Source organism: Gastrolobium bilobum, unplaced genomic scaffold, assembly GCF_033153095.1.
Source record: "Gastrolobium bilobum isolate Gb01-03AN ecotype WA unplaced genomic scaffold, APGP_CSIRO_Gbil_v1 utg10113, whole genome shotgun sequence".
NCBI classification, from domain to species: Eukaryota; Viridiplantae; Streptophyta; class Magnoliopsida; order Fabales; family Fabaceae; genus Gastrolobium; species Gastrolobium bilobum.
In genome coordinates this window covers 74452-87979 of record NW_026899399.1, presented here as the reverse complement: position 1 = coordinate 87979, position 13528 = coordinate 74452, and the positions used below count along the sequence as shown (strand labels likewise).

Below are 13528 nucleotides of genomic sequence, written 5' to 3'. Positions count from 1 at the left end.
TGACATGCCTTGGTTAAATGCTTTAATCATTACTTGAGAAAGGTTGGTTAGTGTGTAAGGCTTTTTCCTTTTAACTTTCCTTAATTGAAATCCTAGGAGAAAGTGTCATTGTGATTTCACAATGCATGGGGTTGGGGGTCACCTTGAGTGTCCCATACTCAACGTAAAGTGTGTGGAGAATCCTTCCCTTTTAATGATAATTATTGCGCCTAGGGAAAAGAGGAAAGGTGGCTCCACCTTTTTAATCATAAATAGGGAAGGTTTAGGTTTATGAACCCTGTGGTGTGCGCCTAGGGGGAAGGGAAAGTGAACCTACTTTTAATGAGGAAAACCTTGATTTATGATCCCTTAGTGTATCACCTAGGAAGAAAGAAAGACACTTGTCTTCTTGCTTCTACATGGTCACAGCTTTGCCTTGGGAATAGTCAAGTTCCATTCCATTCCTTTTCCTTTATTGGTTGCATGTAGTGGCATCCATTCATCATGTGCCACGTCACTCATCATAGGTCTATGGACTTTGGACTTGTTGCCCACTAGGGGTCCACGGTTTTGGGTTCCTAATGGGGTGGGTTTGCTTTGCATTTGGGCCAAGGTCACACTAAGTATTGGGTTCAGCCCACTTGGTTTTTTGGTGTAGGATTTCCATAGAAATAAATAAATGGGCTTACTCTTGTTCCTTTACATGTTGGGTTCGGCCCAAGGAGTCTCTTTGGTTGGGCTACTTATGTTTACCATTAATGTGGGCTTAGTCTAATATTTTATAACTTCAAGAGCCATGCGTTTGGGCCATTGAGGCCATTACTTGGTGTGGGTTTATCCCATCATGCTTGGGCTTTTAATTTGTTCAACCATACTTAACTTGGACTATTCAATATAACTATCATCAATTAATTTGCCCACACAAGATTCATTAATAAATAAGGCTACATAATTTAGGGTTATTACACAAAGCAACTGAAATAAGTTTCCTGTCCACAGCACATCCAATGTATAGTTTCAACCTCTGACCGTTGATAGTAAAACTTCGGTCAGAGTCCCAAGAACAAATTTCTACCGCTCCATAAGACTTCATGCTCTTAACAAAATAGGTATCTCTTGAGTATCTGTGATAAGATCACGATCATGAGGGTTCAAGGATACCAGATGTTTATTCCTAAATTTTATGTTCCTAGTCTAGAGACACTGAGAATGGGGATCAGTGATCTCGGGTAAGACTAGCACGGCTCATCTACTTGTATTCAGATACAAGATAAAGACCTCACGAACTAAAGATATGGAGATATCTTAGCTAAAGTCGTGAGTGGACCTATAAGGGTATAGCTCGCACTGAACAGACCCACAAAAAGACTCTATGAGGAAATCTCACAAACAGTATCATTAGAGCAGCCTCTTATTATTTGAGTATGTTTTTCCTTAGACCAGAAGTTTTCACCTAGACTGTGTTCTAGAAAGCATGTTTTGATTGTATACCTCGTCTTCCAGAAACATGGAGATACATAGGTATATCTTTGGGCATGTCCTGAAAGAACACAAACCTAGAGTGATAAGCTGAAGGAATTCGTCAAATCTATGTGAGGGATTAGGTTATCTGTAAACCGGAGAAATCGGGATGACTTTTACGGGACTCGAGAATCTATGCATAGTAAAAGAGATCATGAGATGATCTGCCTTTAGAGTCAGTAAATTGAAGATTCCCTATTTCGAATTAAAGCTTACCCTAAACCGCAAGGGTTGATACATCTCCTCACCCTAGGTTTAATGGGAAGGTAATCGAGACGAAAGGAAATACATATAGTAACCAAATTCTTTTAATAGGATGATGATGTCATTAACCTAACTAGCTCTGGGGAAACAAAGCATTGCTAGTGCTCTGTGTTGCCATTAAATGGGTTGTTCTCTTGTTGGGCCCAAGCCCATTTATGTCAGTGGCTATGTTGGGCCTAATCGGTCACACACTAACACCTTATTGTCTTGACATTATAGCATTAAAGGTTTTGGATCTAATAATAGTTTTTAGCCCAAGAAGAAGTTTGGAAACCTACCTAAGAAGAAAAGAGGCGCATGGATGGTGATAATGGGCTTGGATAGTCCAAGACATTATTAATTAATTTAAATAGTTAAATTAATTATCTAATATTTAATTTCATAATTTAAATATTTGAATTTAAATATTTGAATTTGAATTGACTATAGTAGTTTTGTTTCATAACAAAAGGATAAGATAAGAGCTAGATTTGAATTTGAATTCAATTAGCATCTTATCATAATCATGTCCTTGATTTTAGGAGAGGATTTTATGGCTGAATGGGGCGCTGAAATAGGCAGCCATATGATGGTTGTTAGACCAATAAATTGACTTGGTTGTCAGCCTTATTTCGCTCCATGATTTGTGCGCTCCATGATCTGATTTTGGAGTGATTTGATGACTCAAAATCAGCAGCATCTAATCCTCCTTTAGTCTCCTTTTAAAACAGAATTCCGCTAAGGGTTGAGTGTGAAAAAACCTGCCATTTCTCCTACCATTCTATGCGCCACTCTTGTGATTTTTCTTGCTGAAAATTCACTAATCTAAACACCTTGAAACCTTGCCTCCTTCCTCTCCTATTGGGATGCCTAGCTTGCTTCCTTTTGGGTTTTCGATTGGTGGTTTTCAAGAACGGTTCTTGCATCTTGACAAAGGGTGGTGTGGATCAACATTAGAGGGTTTGAACCTTCAAGCATAACATTGATCATCTTCGAGGTTTTGAATGACAAACAAGGTAACTGAAGGTTTGAAAAACTGCACCATAGTCATACCATGGTGCGCATACATGGGTGGAAAAACAAAAAAAATTTCGCAGCGGAAGCATAGACCATCTATACACCCCATGTATGAATGCTTTACGTTGAAACGATATAGGGTTTCAGAATTACCTTTTCACTTGTAGGCGCAAAAAGATGACGCCCTCCAACGGTGATCCACACGGTTATCTCCTTCTTGCTAGCGAGAACTCTTTCTCCTTGATCCCTCCTTATCCTCGGTGGCTGGCTAGGCGCATGCAAGGAAGAGGCTACCAAGTGTTTTGATTATTTTATCAAGACTTTAATGGTGTCTTAAGGTTAGGTGATGGTGCAACAAGAGAGAGAAGAGGAAAGGTTGGAGCTTGTTCTTTTTTTTAGAATCACACTCTTAGGAGAGATGATGCATCAGGTTTTTATAAAATCTGATCAACCACATGAGCCCCCTTTGATTAGGCGCACAAATTAAAGTGATGAGAGAGACTTTCCTTGATTCTCTCATTTTCATTATGCGCCCCACATAAGCTCCCTTTAATCAGGCGCATACATTAAAAAGATGAGAGAGACTTTCCTTGATTCTCTCCATTTAATTATGCGCCCCTTTAATTCCTTTCCTTTCCTCAGAAATTTTGTTGCAACGATATTCATTTAAATTACGAATTCAAATGAAAGAGTAGTTGAGAGAATCTTCATCCAATCTCTATTGGATTATTCCTTTAAATAATTTTAAATTATTCTTAACAACCTAACCTCATAGAATTTCAAATTCAAATTCAAATTTCAAATTCCAATTTGAAATTTAAACTCAAATATAAATTCAATCTTATCCCAGTTTGTAATTCGAATTCGAAATTCAAGTTTTAAATTTCAAATTTCAAAACTTGCCCAAACCTTATTTTGGTCAAGTCAACTCTTTGACTTACTAGGATTCATGCCCCAAGGTTTCTTTGGCCTACCATCATATTTGGGCCCATTAGTTGAGAAAACTCTTTCACCACTAATGCCCAAAAAGGGAGCCTGGATCAAGTGGGCTTGGAGTCCCTACTCCAACCCAACTTGACTCATAGTCTTGACAAAGCCCAATCACTCACTATTGGTCCAAACTTGCTATAACTTGCAATAAAGAATAACCTTTGTGTGTGACCCATTAGGCCCAATTAGTTACTGACATAAATAAACTTGAACTAGTTAAACTTCCTTTAAAAGGCCCAATCCATTTAATGACTACATGATACACTAGCAATGCTCTGTAGCCCCAGAACTAATTGAGTTGATCAAGTGATCTACCTTTCTGATTTGGATACCGTGCCAGCATTGTCCCTCACATCGTCATTCACATTTAATCGAGAGCAAGGATAGAGTATCATCTCTCTTTATTGACTAAATATAATATTTCACAGGAACTAGGAATCTTCTTCTATTGACTCTAAGACAGATCATGACTCTTCATGATCTCTTACTATGCATAGATTCCCGAGTCAACTAGAAGTCATCTCAGCCCTACCGATCTTTGTGAACGACTAATCCCTTATAAGGGATTGTGAGTCCTTTCGGCATGTCCATCTATACTCATGTATTCGAGTTATACCCAAGAGTACATTGTTCTCCCCATTTTTCAGGCGGATAGAGTTGTACAGTCAAAGTAGAACTCTAGGACATAGTATTCGATGACATCCTTAAGTCTAGGACGATTCGCACTACCAAACTTTTAGAGACTTTACAAATCCAATGATACTCTCCATAATGAATCCTTGTGGAGTCTCTAAGCGGGTCAGTTCAGTGCTATCTGTTCTCCAACAGATCCACCCACGACCTCAGCTAAGGCATCACCATGCCTGCATTCCATGATGTCCCTACCTTGTATCTCCATACAAGTAGATGATGTCGTACCAGTCTTATTGAGATCACCAATACCCTTTCTTGGTGATTCAAGACCAGGAACAAATTTTAGGTAATCGACATTCAGTGTCCTCGAGTCCTCATGATCATGATCCCTATCATAGATCCCCGAGTGAACACCTGTTCTATTCCTAGGCTCTTTATCTTTAAACGCATATTAACAATAAAATATTGACGAGACATAAATATGATAAAGATAAAGTATGCTCAAATTTATTAATCATGAAATACCAAATAGAAAAGGTGTTCATTTGATAAAACATATTGCCTCTAGGACACCTATATACTAACAGTAACATTTTGTCCTAAAGCATGTATCTTGAATTGGTATGTGTAATTCTGCTTGAGAAATATATTTTTTTCCCTCTCACATGCTTACGGCCTTCAAGGCCCTTTATTTCACAAGGGCCAATAAGTTTAAAGAAGTTCTTAGTGGGTTGATCCAGCAAATGTGGGCTAATCATGAAAGACTTCAAGTCCAAATTTATTCAGAATCAGAATTTAGTTAATGCCATCAATGCAAGGGAGGTTGAGTGGAATGAGTAGCAATTTCCAATGTCAATTAATGCTTAGTGGGGTTGTTTCACATTTCCAATGTCATTAATGTTTAGTGGGCTGATTAGAGTCTTTTCCTTTTTCAATGTTGTCAACTTTAAATTAGTGTCTTTTTATTTGTTTGTCTTTTCTTTTTCTTGGAGGGATGTTCCAAGTATAAATAAGGGAGGATACAACTCTTGTAATCAGATTTGGAAGTTATAATATAATTGTGAGGTTTCTTCTCTTTGGTTCTTAACTAGAAATCTGAACTTATCAAGAAGCTTGTTCTTGTGGCGTTCAAATAAGACTTATCACTCACCTTCTTCTTTCTTGAGTGTGGCGTCTTTAACTTTCTTATGCCTTTGGTTCTTATCTTCCATAGATAACGGGTCATGGTTCTTATTTCTTGTTTAAATTTTCTGATTGTAGAAACAATCGTAACTAAATTAGGTTTGATCTATTTTTTTTGGTGAGGTTCATATCATTTGGTATCAAAGCTAGTCTTCTAAATCAGGTTTGATCTATCCTTATTTTATTGTTAACCCTTTTTTTCTATTTTATTCTCCTTCATGTGTCAACTACTCCCATTGGTACTGTTAAAAAAAAACATTCTTAGTATTTGCAGAAGCAAAAAATAAAGGAAGAAAGAAAAGCGAAAAAAAAGAAAACAAAATCTAGTATCTTCATAAGCAAAAAAAAAGGAAGAAAATAAAACGAAAATAAAAAATCTGATCTAGATTCCTTGAAGTAAAACTTGTTTCTTTTAATTCTTTTCAGTTTTGTTCTTTTTCTGTTTTAGTGTGTACTTCCCTTCTTACTTAATTTCAGTTATGGGTTAAATTTATTGTCATTCCAACCTTTCTTTGCCCCTAATTCTTGTCATCAAAAAAAGTATTCTCTTGTTCTTCTTGTCTCTTTGTATTACATCTTGTGATCTGTTTGGATTTCTTCAAGAAAACTTCAATTGAGTTCAGCTAAGAACTAAAAGAGGTAATTCAAAAGAGGGGGAAAAGGCAGGAGTGAGTGAGCTTATAAGAGGGTAAAAGCCTAATTTTGAAACACGAGTGTAAGAGCTATTAATTGGGAGAGAAACATGTGAGGGTGTGTTTGTGAGGATATTAAAACTTTGTTTTTGCAGGAAAAAAATGCCTCAAGAGGGTGATGCTCAATTTCCTAAAGATTTCAAATTCTACTTTGAAGCCATGACACAAAGATTTGAAAGATTGAACTTCAGGTTTGATGAAATGCAAGATAGAATAGAAAGAGTTGAACAAAGGGACAACCGAGAACTTCAGAACATCAAAATGAAGATGACACCAATTTTGCAATTGATATGAGGCAGAATGAACGTCGAAATAAAGGAAGAAGAGTGTGTAATGAAGAAAGGGTTGATAATAACCTAGGAAGTATCAAGATGAAGATTCCCTCCTTCCAAGGCAGAAATGATCCACAAAGCTTACTTGGAGAGGGAAAGAAAGATGGAGTTGGTGTTTGATTGTCATCATTACTCTGAGTTGAAAAAGGTAAAATTGACTGCCATAGAATTTTCTGATTATGCTATTGTTTGGTGGGATCAATTTGTGTCAAACAGAAGGAGACATGGTGAAAGACCCATTGAAACATGGGAGGAAATGAAAGCTGTCATGAGAAGGCGATTTATTCCAAGTCACTACCATAGGGACTTGTTTAAGAAATTACAAAGTCTCACACAAGGTTCTAAAAGTGTTGAAGACTATTTCAAGGAGATGGAGACAGCCATGATGCGAGCCAATGTAGATGAAGATTGCTTGGCTTAAATCGGGACATTGCAAATGTGGTAGAATTACAACATTATGTGGAGTTAGATGACATGGTGAACATGGCCATAAAGGTGGAGAGGCAACTAAAAAAGAAGGGTACCATGCCAATGGGGCAGAATTCAACTTCATCTTCAAGATCAACATGGAATAAAAATGAAGAGAAACCTCATTTCAAATCTCCAGTTGGTTCCTCTAAAACCAACCAAGTTGTAAACACTTCCAGCCAAGGTAAAACTGAATCTCAATCCTCTAGAAATAGAGACATAAAATGTTTTAAGTGTTTGAGAAGGGGTCATATTGCTTCTCAATGTCCAAATAACAAAGTCATGATATTGAAAGATAATGGTGATATTGAAAGTGAAGGTGAATCTGATAATGAATCCATGTAGTATATATGTTGGTAGGAAGTGTATGTAAGTAATGTAGAATAACATGATCATGCATGTAGTATGTATGTTGTACCGAGTCTCTGGCTAGTAGACAGTTTTACCTTCGGGCGTTTCAGACTTCCATTGGATAGGTCTCCGAGAGGGAGTTCCGGTTGACCTAGGGTCGTGGTGTGTGATCCGGATAGGAGCACCATAACAGCCCGTTGTACACCGGTATTGTTAACATTAATTATGATATTAAGCGCAGTTACAATCACAACAATTCATTTATAAAAATGCGAATAAACTTTTTCCGATTATTACGCTAGCATTTAAAATTATAAAAAGCGTAATAAAAAAAATTTGCGACCGTAACTGTAAACTCTTGCGGAATACTTATTTAAACTATTTTTATGTCTTACTTTACTTATTATAAGTTACTAAGGGGTTCCCATAAACCCACTTAGTACGTTTTTACCTTTCCGAACATGGTTCACTAATTATTTTTCTGCAAACACACCGCTTAAAACCAGACTTTCCTCTTGGGTTATATTTTTTCCTTACTTAATTCCCTTTCTAAAAAGCTATCACACACATTAATCGGAGCTCGTTTGCTCCGGTTATCGCCGTTTGAAGTTGGATAAGCAAAACAGCCAACCAACCCCAAAACAGCTCAAAACGTCTCTCACTCCACGAATTTCTGCAGCAAATCCACTCATCCAATTGTTCTCAAATTTTTATGCTACAAACTAGGAACCTCAACCTTCAACTTGATATATCACACGCTGAATTTTACGGAGAAACGAAGCGGGAATTAATTTCCCAAAAATTGCCAGAAACAGCCCCGGCATTAGGGGGTTCTGGACAGTCCGTATTAAACATATCCTACAGGGCTTCGTACAATCCAAAATGTACTCATATTTTAACACAATGTAGAGAATATCTCAATCTTTAAAATGATGTATGGCACGTCCCTATCAGACTCTTGTGGAGGGAGATATGCTCTCCCGAATTCGTCTAAAATCTACCAATTCTACAGAAAATTCGCCAGAGTTTCCTTTGTTTTTCCTATAATCCCCAAATTTGCACAAGCTCACTAGTACCTCAATGTACCTAATAATCCAATGGGTGGCACACACAAGGACCAACAATGCCTTGGGACACTTACAACCCAACTCAGTTTATATTTATTACACAACATAGCTCACTTTAAATCCTTAAATGGTTTCAATCAACAAAGTCCTTTTTCATGCATATTTTCAACATACAAGGAATCATAAACCTACAATAGGCCTAAAGCCCTTCCATCATAGTATATCATGCATTTCTGGTACATTTACAACATTCGACTTACAATTACAACTTACAACTTCAACTTTAATTACAATCTTCCAAATATTACAACTTCAATTACAAATTGAAACATAAACTTAAATGACATAACTACTAGACTTAGCCAAAATGACATGAACAAATATGCTACTGAAACTCATCCTACATACATATGAGATGTTCATGCCCTAAGTCTAGCCTAGGCCACATGGCCAACAAAATGCAAAATGGTAAAGGTGCTCCCACTAGTCATCTTATGGGCTTCTTGCCCGCCGCTCCACTGCCACTGCTACCTCCTGAAATAGTGCCCCAAGACGGGGTAAGATATACGGATATATCTCAGTAACCCAGAGATTCTGGAGAAAACTTTGCCCAATGGTTCACTTCGATGCATATAAGTAATATAAAACAACCACTTTCAAAACGGGATATAGCAAGAGATTTAGAGAAACTGGGGAATATCGGGATATAAAATACGACGAAGCGGGATGGTAGCTACCAATACCACACAACGTCCTCGGCATATATAAGCCTGCGAGTATCATCCAAGGTGTGTTCCAAGAACCACAACCAAGGTACCCCTTCCATCCATATACACCTGAGACATTCCTTTTGAGAGGACAACTGCTTAGCGAGAGCATCCAACTGTTGTTGTTGTTGTTGTTTTTGCATTTGCATCATCTGATCATTCTTGGCTAACAAAGCATCATATCCATCAAGTTTTATAATTACCGTTCTTCTGTCATCTACTGGAGCATTGTCAAATTCTTGAGATACTAGAGATTCAAATATGTCAAGGGCTTCCTGAGGAGTCTTGGTTGTTAATGAACCACCAACTGTGGCATTCACCAATGTTCTTGTGTTGGTTGTCAACCCTTGGAGAAATATTGCTGCTTGATTCCACACTTCGATTCCATGTTGTGTACATTTTCTCAAGAGCGTTTTGAATATTTCCCAAGCTTCATAGATAAACTCTGATTCTTTTTGTTTGAACCTTGTGATCTCATCCTTCAATTTCGCCCTCTTTGATGCTGAAAAGAATCGGGCTAAAAACTTAGTATGCAGATCATCCCAAGTTGTGATACTTCCTTGAGGTAATGATTGTAACCATCTTCTTGCATCATCCTTCAGTGAATGAGTGAACAATCTTAACAAGATAGCATCTCTAGTCACACCATTAATCTTCACCGTATCGCTCAAAAGTAAGAAATTCTCAATGTGCAGATACGGGTCTTCTGCACTTGTGCCAACAAATTGTTCTTTCTGCACCAATTGTACTAATGTAGGTTTCAACTCAAAGTTGTTAGGTTCCACATTGGGTCTAACAACACTCTCAATCGGTGGAATTACAGCGGGAGTCATGTAATCTCCCAATGTCCTCTGTGGTGGTGGTCTGTGATTTTCTTCCATGACCTCTTCTTGAATTGTCACACTGGATTCACCCATTTCTTGTAACTTCCTTTGTCTTGCTGCCTTTTTGTTCTTTCTAACTGTCCTTTCTAATTCTGGATCAAACAACAAAGAGTTTGGATTAATAGTACCTCGCATACACCAGAATTGGAATTGAACAAAACTTCACACATAAATATAAATTGCTGAAAAAGAAAGAAAAAGAAAAAAAAATTCAATCTCAAATATTAATGGTGTCTGTTAATGATGAAAGAACAAATCCCCGGCAACGGCGCCAAAAACTTGTTGTGACTTTAGCAAGTGTACTAGTCGTACAAGTAATAAAATGATAAGTAAAGATCGTTCCCACGAGGATTTGTGTTCAAACACCAACCAACCATTTATAATTAAGTTGAATCTAACAAGAATTCATTGAATGCATTGATAATTGTCACCAGAATTTGAATTATATTTGGAATCAGCAAAATAACTAAAATGTGAATTACAATTTTAAAACAAGTAGTAAGGAAATCAATGTCCCTCAAACATAAACTTATGTAAGAATCGATCCAATCATGAATTATCTCCAATGTGATGTCAACGAATCTTCTTATTATCACTAAGATGTAATTCCTTACTATCTTAGTTGATACATTAATCAAGAAACCCAATCTCTTGGTGATTCCCTTCTCAATACATACATTAAGCACTAAGATTTTAAAGATTACATCAGAGTCCTAGTTCCAATCCGTTGAATAATAGAACACTGATGATGAAATTGCCAGTTACAGAAATAATATAAACATTCCTGTTTTACACTACTTCCTTAATGGAAAGAATTAATGATAAACCCCTAGTTCATCAGGTTTTTCAGCATGAATTAGTATCAATTTTTGTGATTAATTGGATGAAAAAGAGGTTAATGTCCTGGAAATCCCTCAAGTACAAGTTCTGAAAGCCTTGTTGAAAATTTACACTGTCTTGTGGGGAAATGAAGCTCAAAAAGCAGCAGAGAGAAGGAAGAAGATTCTGAAGAAAGGGAGAGTGCCTAAGTGTTGAGCGCTAAAACGTTCACAAAGAACGTTTTAGCGCGCTGCTGCAATCTGAGGACAAAACTTGCTGGTCTTGGGCGCTAAAACGTCCAATATCAACGTTTTAGCGCTCTGCTGTTAGAAAAAGTCTCTGGTCTCGAACGCTAAAACGCCCAAGTCAAACGTTTTAGCATTGGAATCAGTTAAAAGCAGTTGGGCATCCGTCAAACATGGACGATAAAACGCCCATTAATGAACGTTTTAGTGCCCATGTTAGTTTTCAGTTGTAATTTGTAACACTATAAAATGCAAGGGCCTTCACATTCTGACATATCATCCATCCTATCTATCTCTCCTCTCTCAGATCCTCTGATCTGATTTCTCTCTCTTATTTTCCAAATTCTTAGGAGTAGTTTTGTAATAGTTAGTACATCTTATGTAATTTTACTTGAAGATTGAAGACTCAACCATCATGACAATGGAGTTTGATCTTTCTTCTTCTCTTGTTTGTATTTCAACTATGTCTGAGTAGAGTCCTTTGTAGTCTGATTCAATGGAACTCAAGTGTGAATTTATGAATGGTTAATTAGATATTTTGTTTATCTCTTATGTGATTGTATGAAGTTGTCTTGATTAATTCTTCATGTTAAAGGGATAGTGTAGAACATACATGTTTACATTGTTTCTATTTTTGACAACTTCATCATCAGTGTTCTACTAGTCAAGACATTGATGCTAAGATTTTGATGTGATCTTAAGATCTTAGTAACTAATGCATGTATTAAGAAGGGAATCACCAAGATATTGGGGTTTCTTATTAATGTATCAATCAGGGTAGTAAGACATTACATCTTGATGATAAGAAAAAGGTTGATCAACATCACATAGTAGGTAATTCATTATGGAAATTGGTTCATACATAAATTCATGCTTGAGGGAAATTGACGTCTGACTACTTGTTTAAATTATAATCACATTCTATTTGTTTATCTAGTTTTTATGCAATTCAAATTAAATTTCTGGTGACAAGAAATCAATGCAATTAATGAACTTTTGGTTGATTCAACTTAAGTACATATGGTTAATTAGTGCTTGACACAAATCCTCGTGGTAACGATCTTTACTCATCATTTTATTACTTGTTTGACTAGTACACTTGCTAAATTTCCACAACAAGTTATTGGCGTCGTTGCCGGGGATTTGTTCTTCAACATTGACAGACACCATTAGTGTTTGAGATTGAATCTTTTATTTTCAGCATTTTATATTTTTGTATGAATTTTTGTTCCATTTTAATTCTGGTGTATGAGAGGTACTATTGATCCAAATTCTTTATTGTTTGACCCAGAATTAGAAAGGGCAATCAGAAAGAACAGTAGGGCAGCCAGAAGAAGACAGATACAGGAAAAGGGTGAACCAATTATAACTGTTCAGGAAGAGATTATGGCAGAGAATCATATGCAACCACCACAGAGGACACTGGGAGATTAGATGACTCCCACTGTCATTCCACCCATTAGAACTGTGGTTAGACCTACAGTGGAACCCAACAATTTCAAATTGAAGCCTGCACTAGTACAGTTGGTGCAGAAGGAACAGTTTGCTGGGACCAGTGCAGAAGATCCATACCTGCACATTGAGAATTTTTTGTTGTTGAGTGATACTGTGAAAATCAATGGAGTGACCAGAGATGCCATTATGTTGAGGCTTTTTACTCATTCACTGAAGGATGATGCCAGGAGATGGTTACAGTCACTACCACAAGGAAGTATTACAACTTGGGATGATCTGCAGACCAAATTCTTGGCAAGATTCTTTTCAGCATCCAAGAGGGCAAAGTTGAAGGATGAGATCACAGGATTCAAGCAAAAAGAGTCAGAGTCTATCTATGAGGCCTGGGAGAGGTTCAAGACACTTTTGAGAAAATGTCCACAACAAGGTATAGAAGTGTGGAATCAAGCAGCAATATTCCTCCAAGGGTTGACAACCAACACCAGGACATTAGTAAATGCTACAGCTGGTGGTTCATTGACAACCAACACCCCTCAGGAAGCCCTTGGCATCTTTGATTCCCTAGCATATCAAGAGTTTGACAATGCTCCGGTGAAAGACAGAAGAACATGAATTATTAAGCTTGACGGCTATGATGCTTTGTTAGCCAAGAACGATCAGATGCAGCAAGTGCAGAAACAACAACATCAACAACAACTGGATGCTCTCACCAAGCAGCTTTCTTCTCAGAAGGTTGCTTCCGTGGACACTAATTCTGTGTGTGCCATTTGAGGGAAAAACCATGTCACTGATGAGTGTGATTATGGAGGACCTGCTGAACAAGCAGAGGTTAATGGAGTATGGTATGATCAGAGTAACTACAACAAACAAGGGCGAAATGTTT

The 13528-nt window shown here is 37.3% G+C and overlaps 2 non-coding genes across 2 annotated transcripts; one reads left to right on the top strand and one right to left on the bottom strand.

Moving 5' to 3' along the window:
* Positions 1 to 9623: 9623 nt before the first annotated feature.
* Positions 9624 to 9730, top strand: LOC133290345 (small nucleolar RNA R71). Its single transcript, XR_009748637.1, has one exon. It is a non-coding gene; the product is annotated as a small nucleolar RNA R71 (small nucleolar RNA).
* A 3239-nt stretch (positions 9731 to 12969) lies between these two features.
* LOC133290344 (small nucleolar RNA R71) lies at positions 12970 to 13076 on the bottom strand. Its single transcript, XR_009748636.1, has one exon. It is a non-coding gene; the product is annotated as a small nucleolar RNA R71 (small nucleolar RNA).
* Between the last annotated feature and the right edge of the window lie 452 nt (positions 13077 to 13528).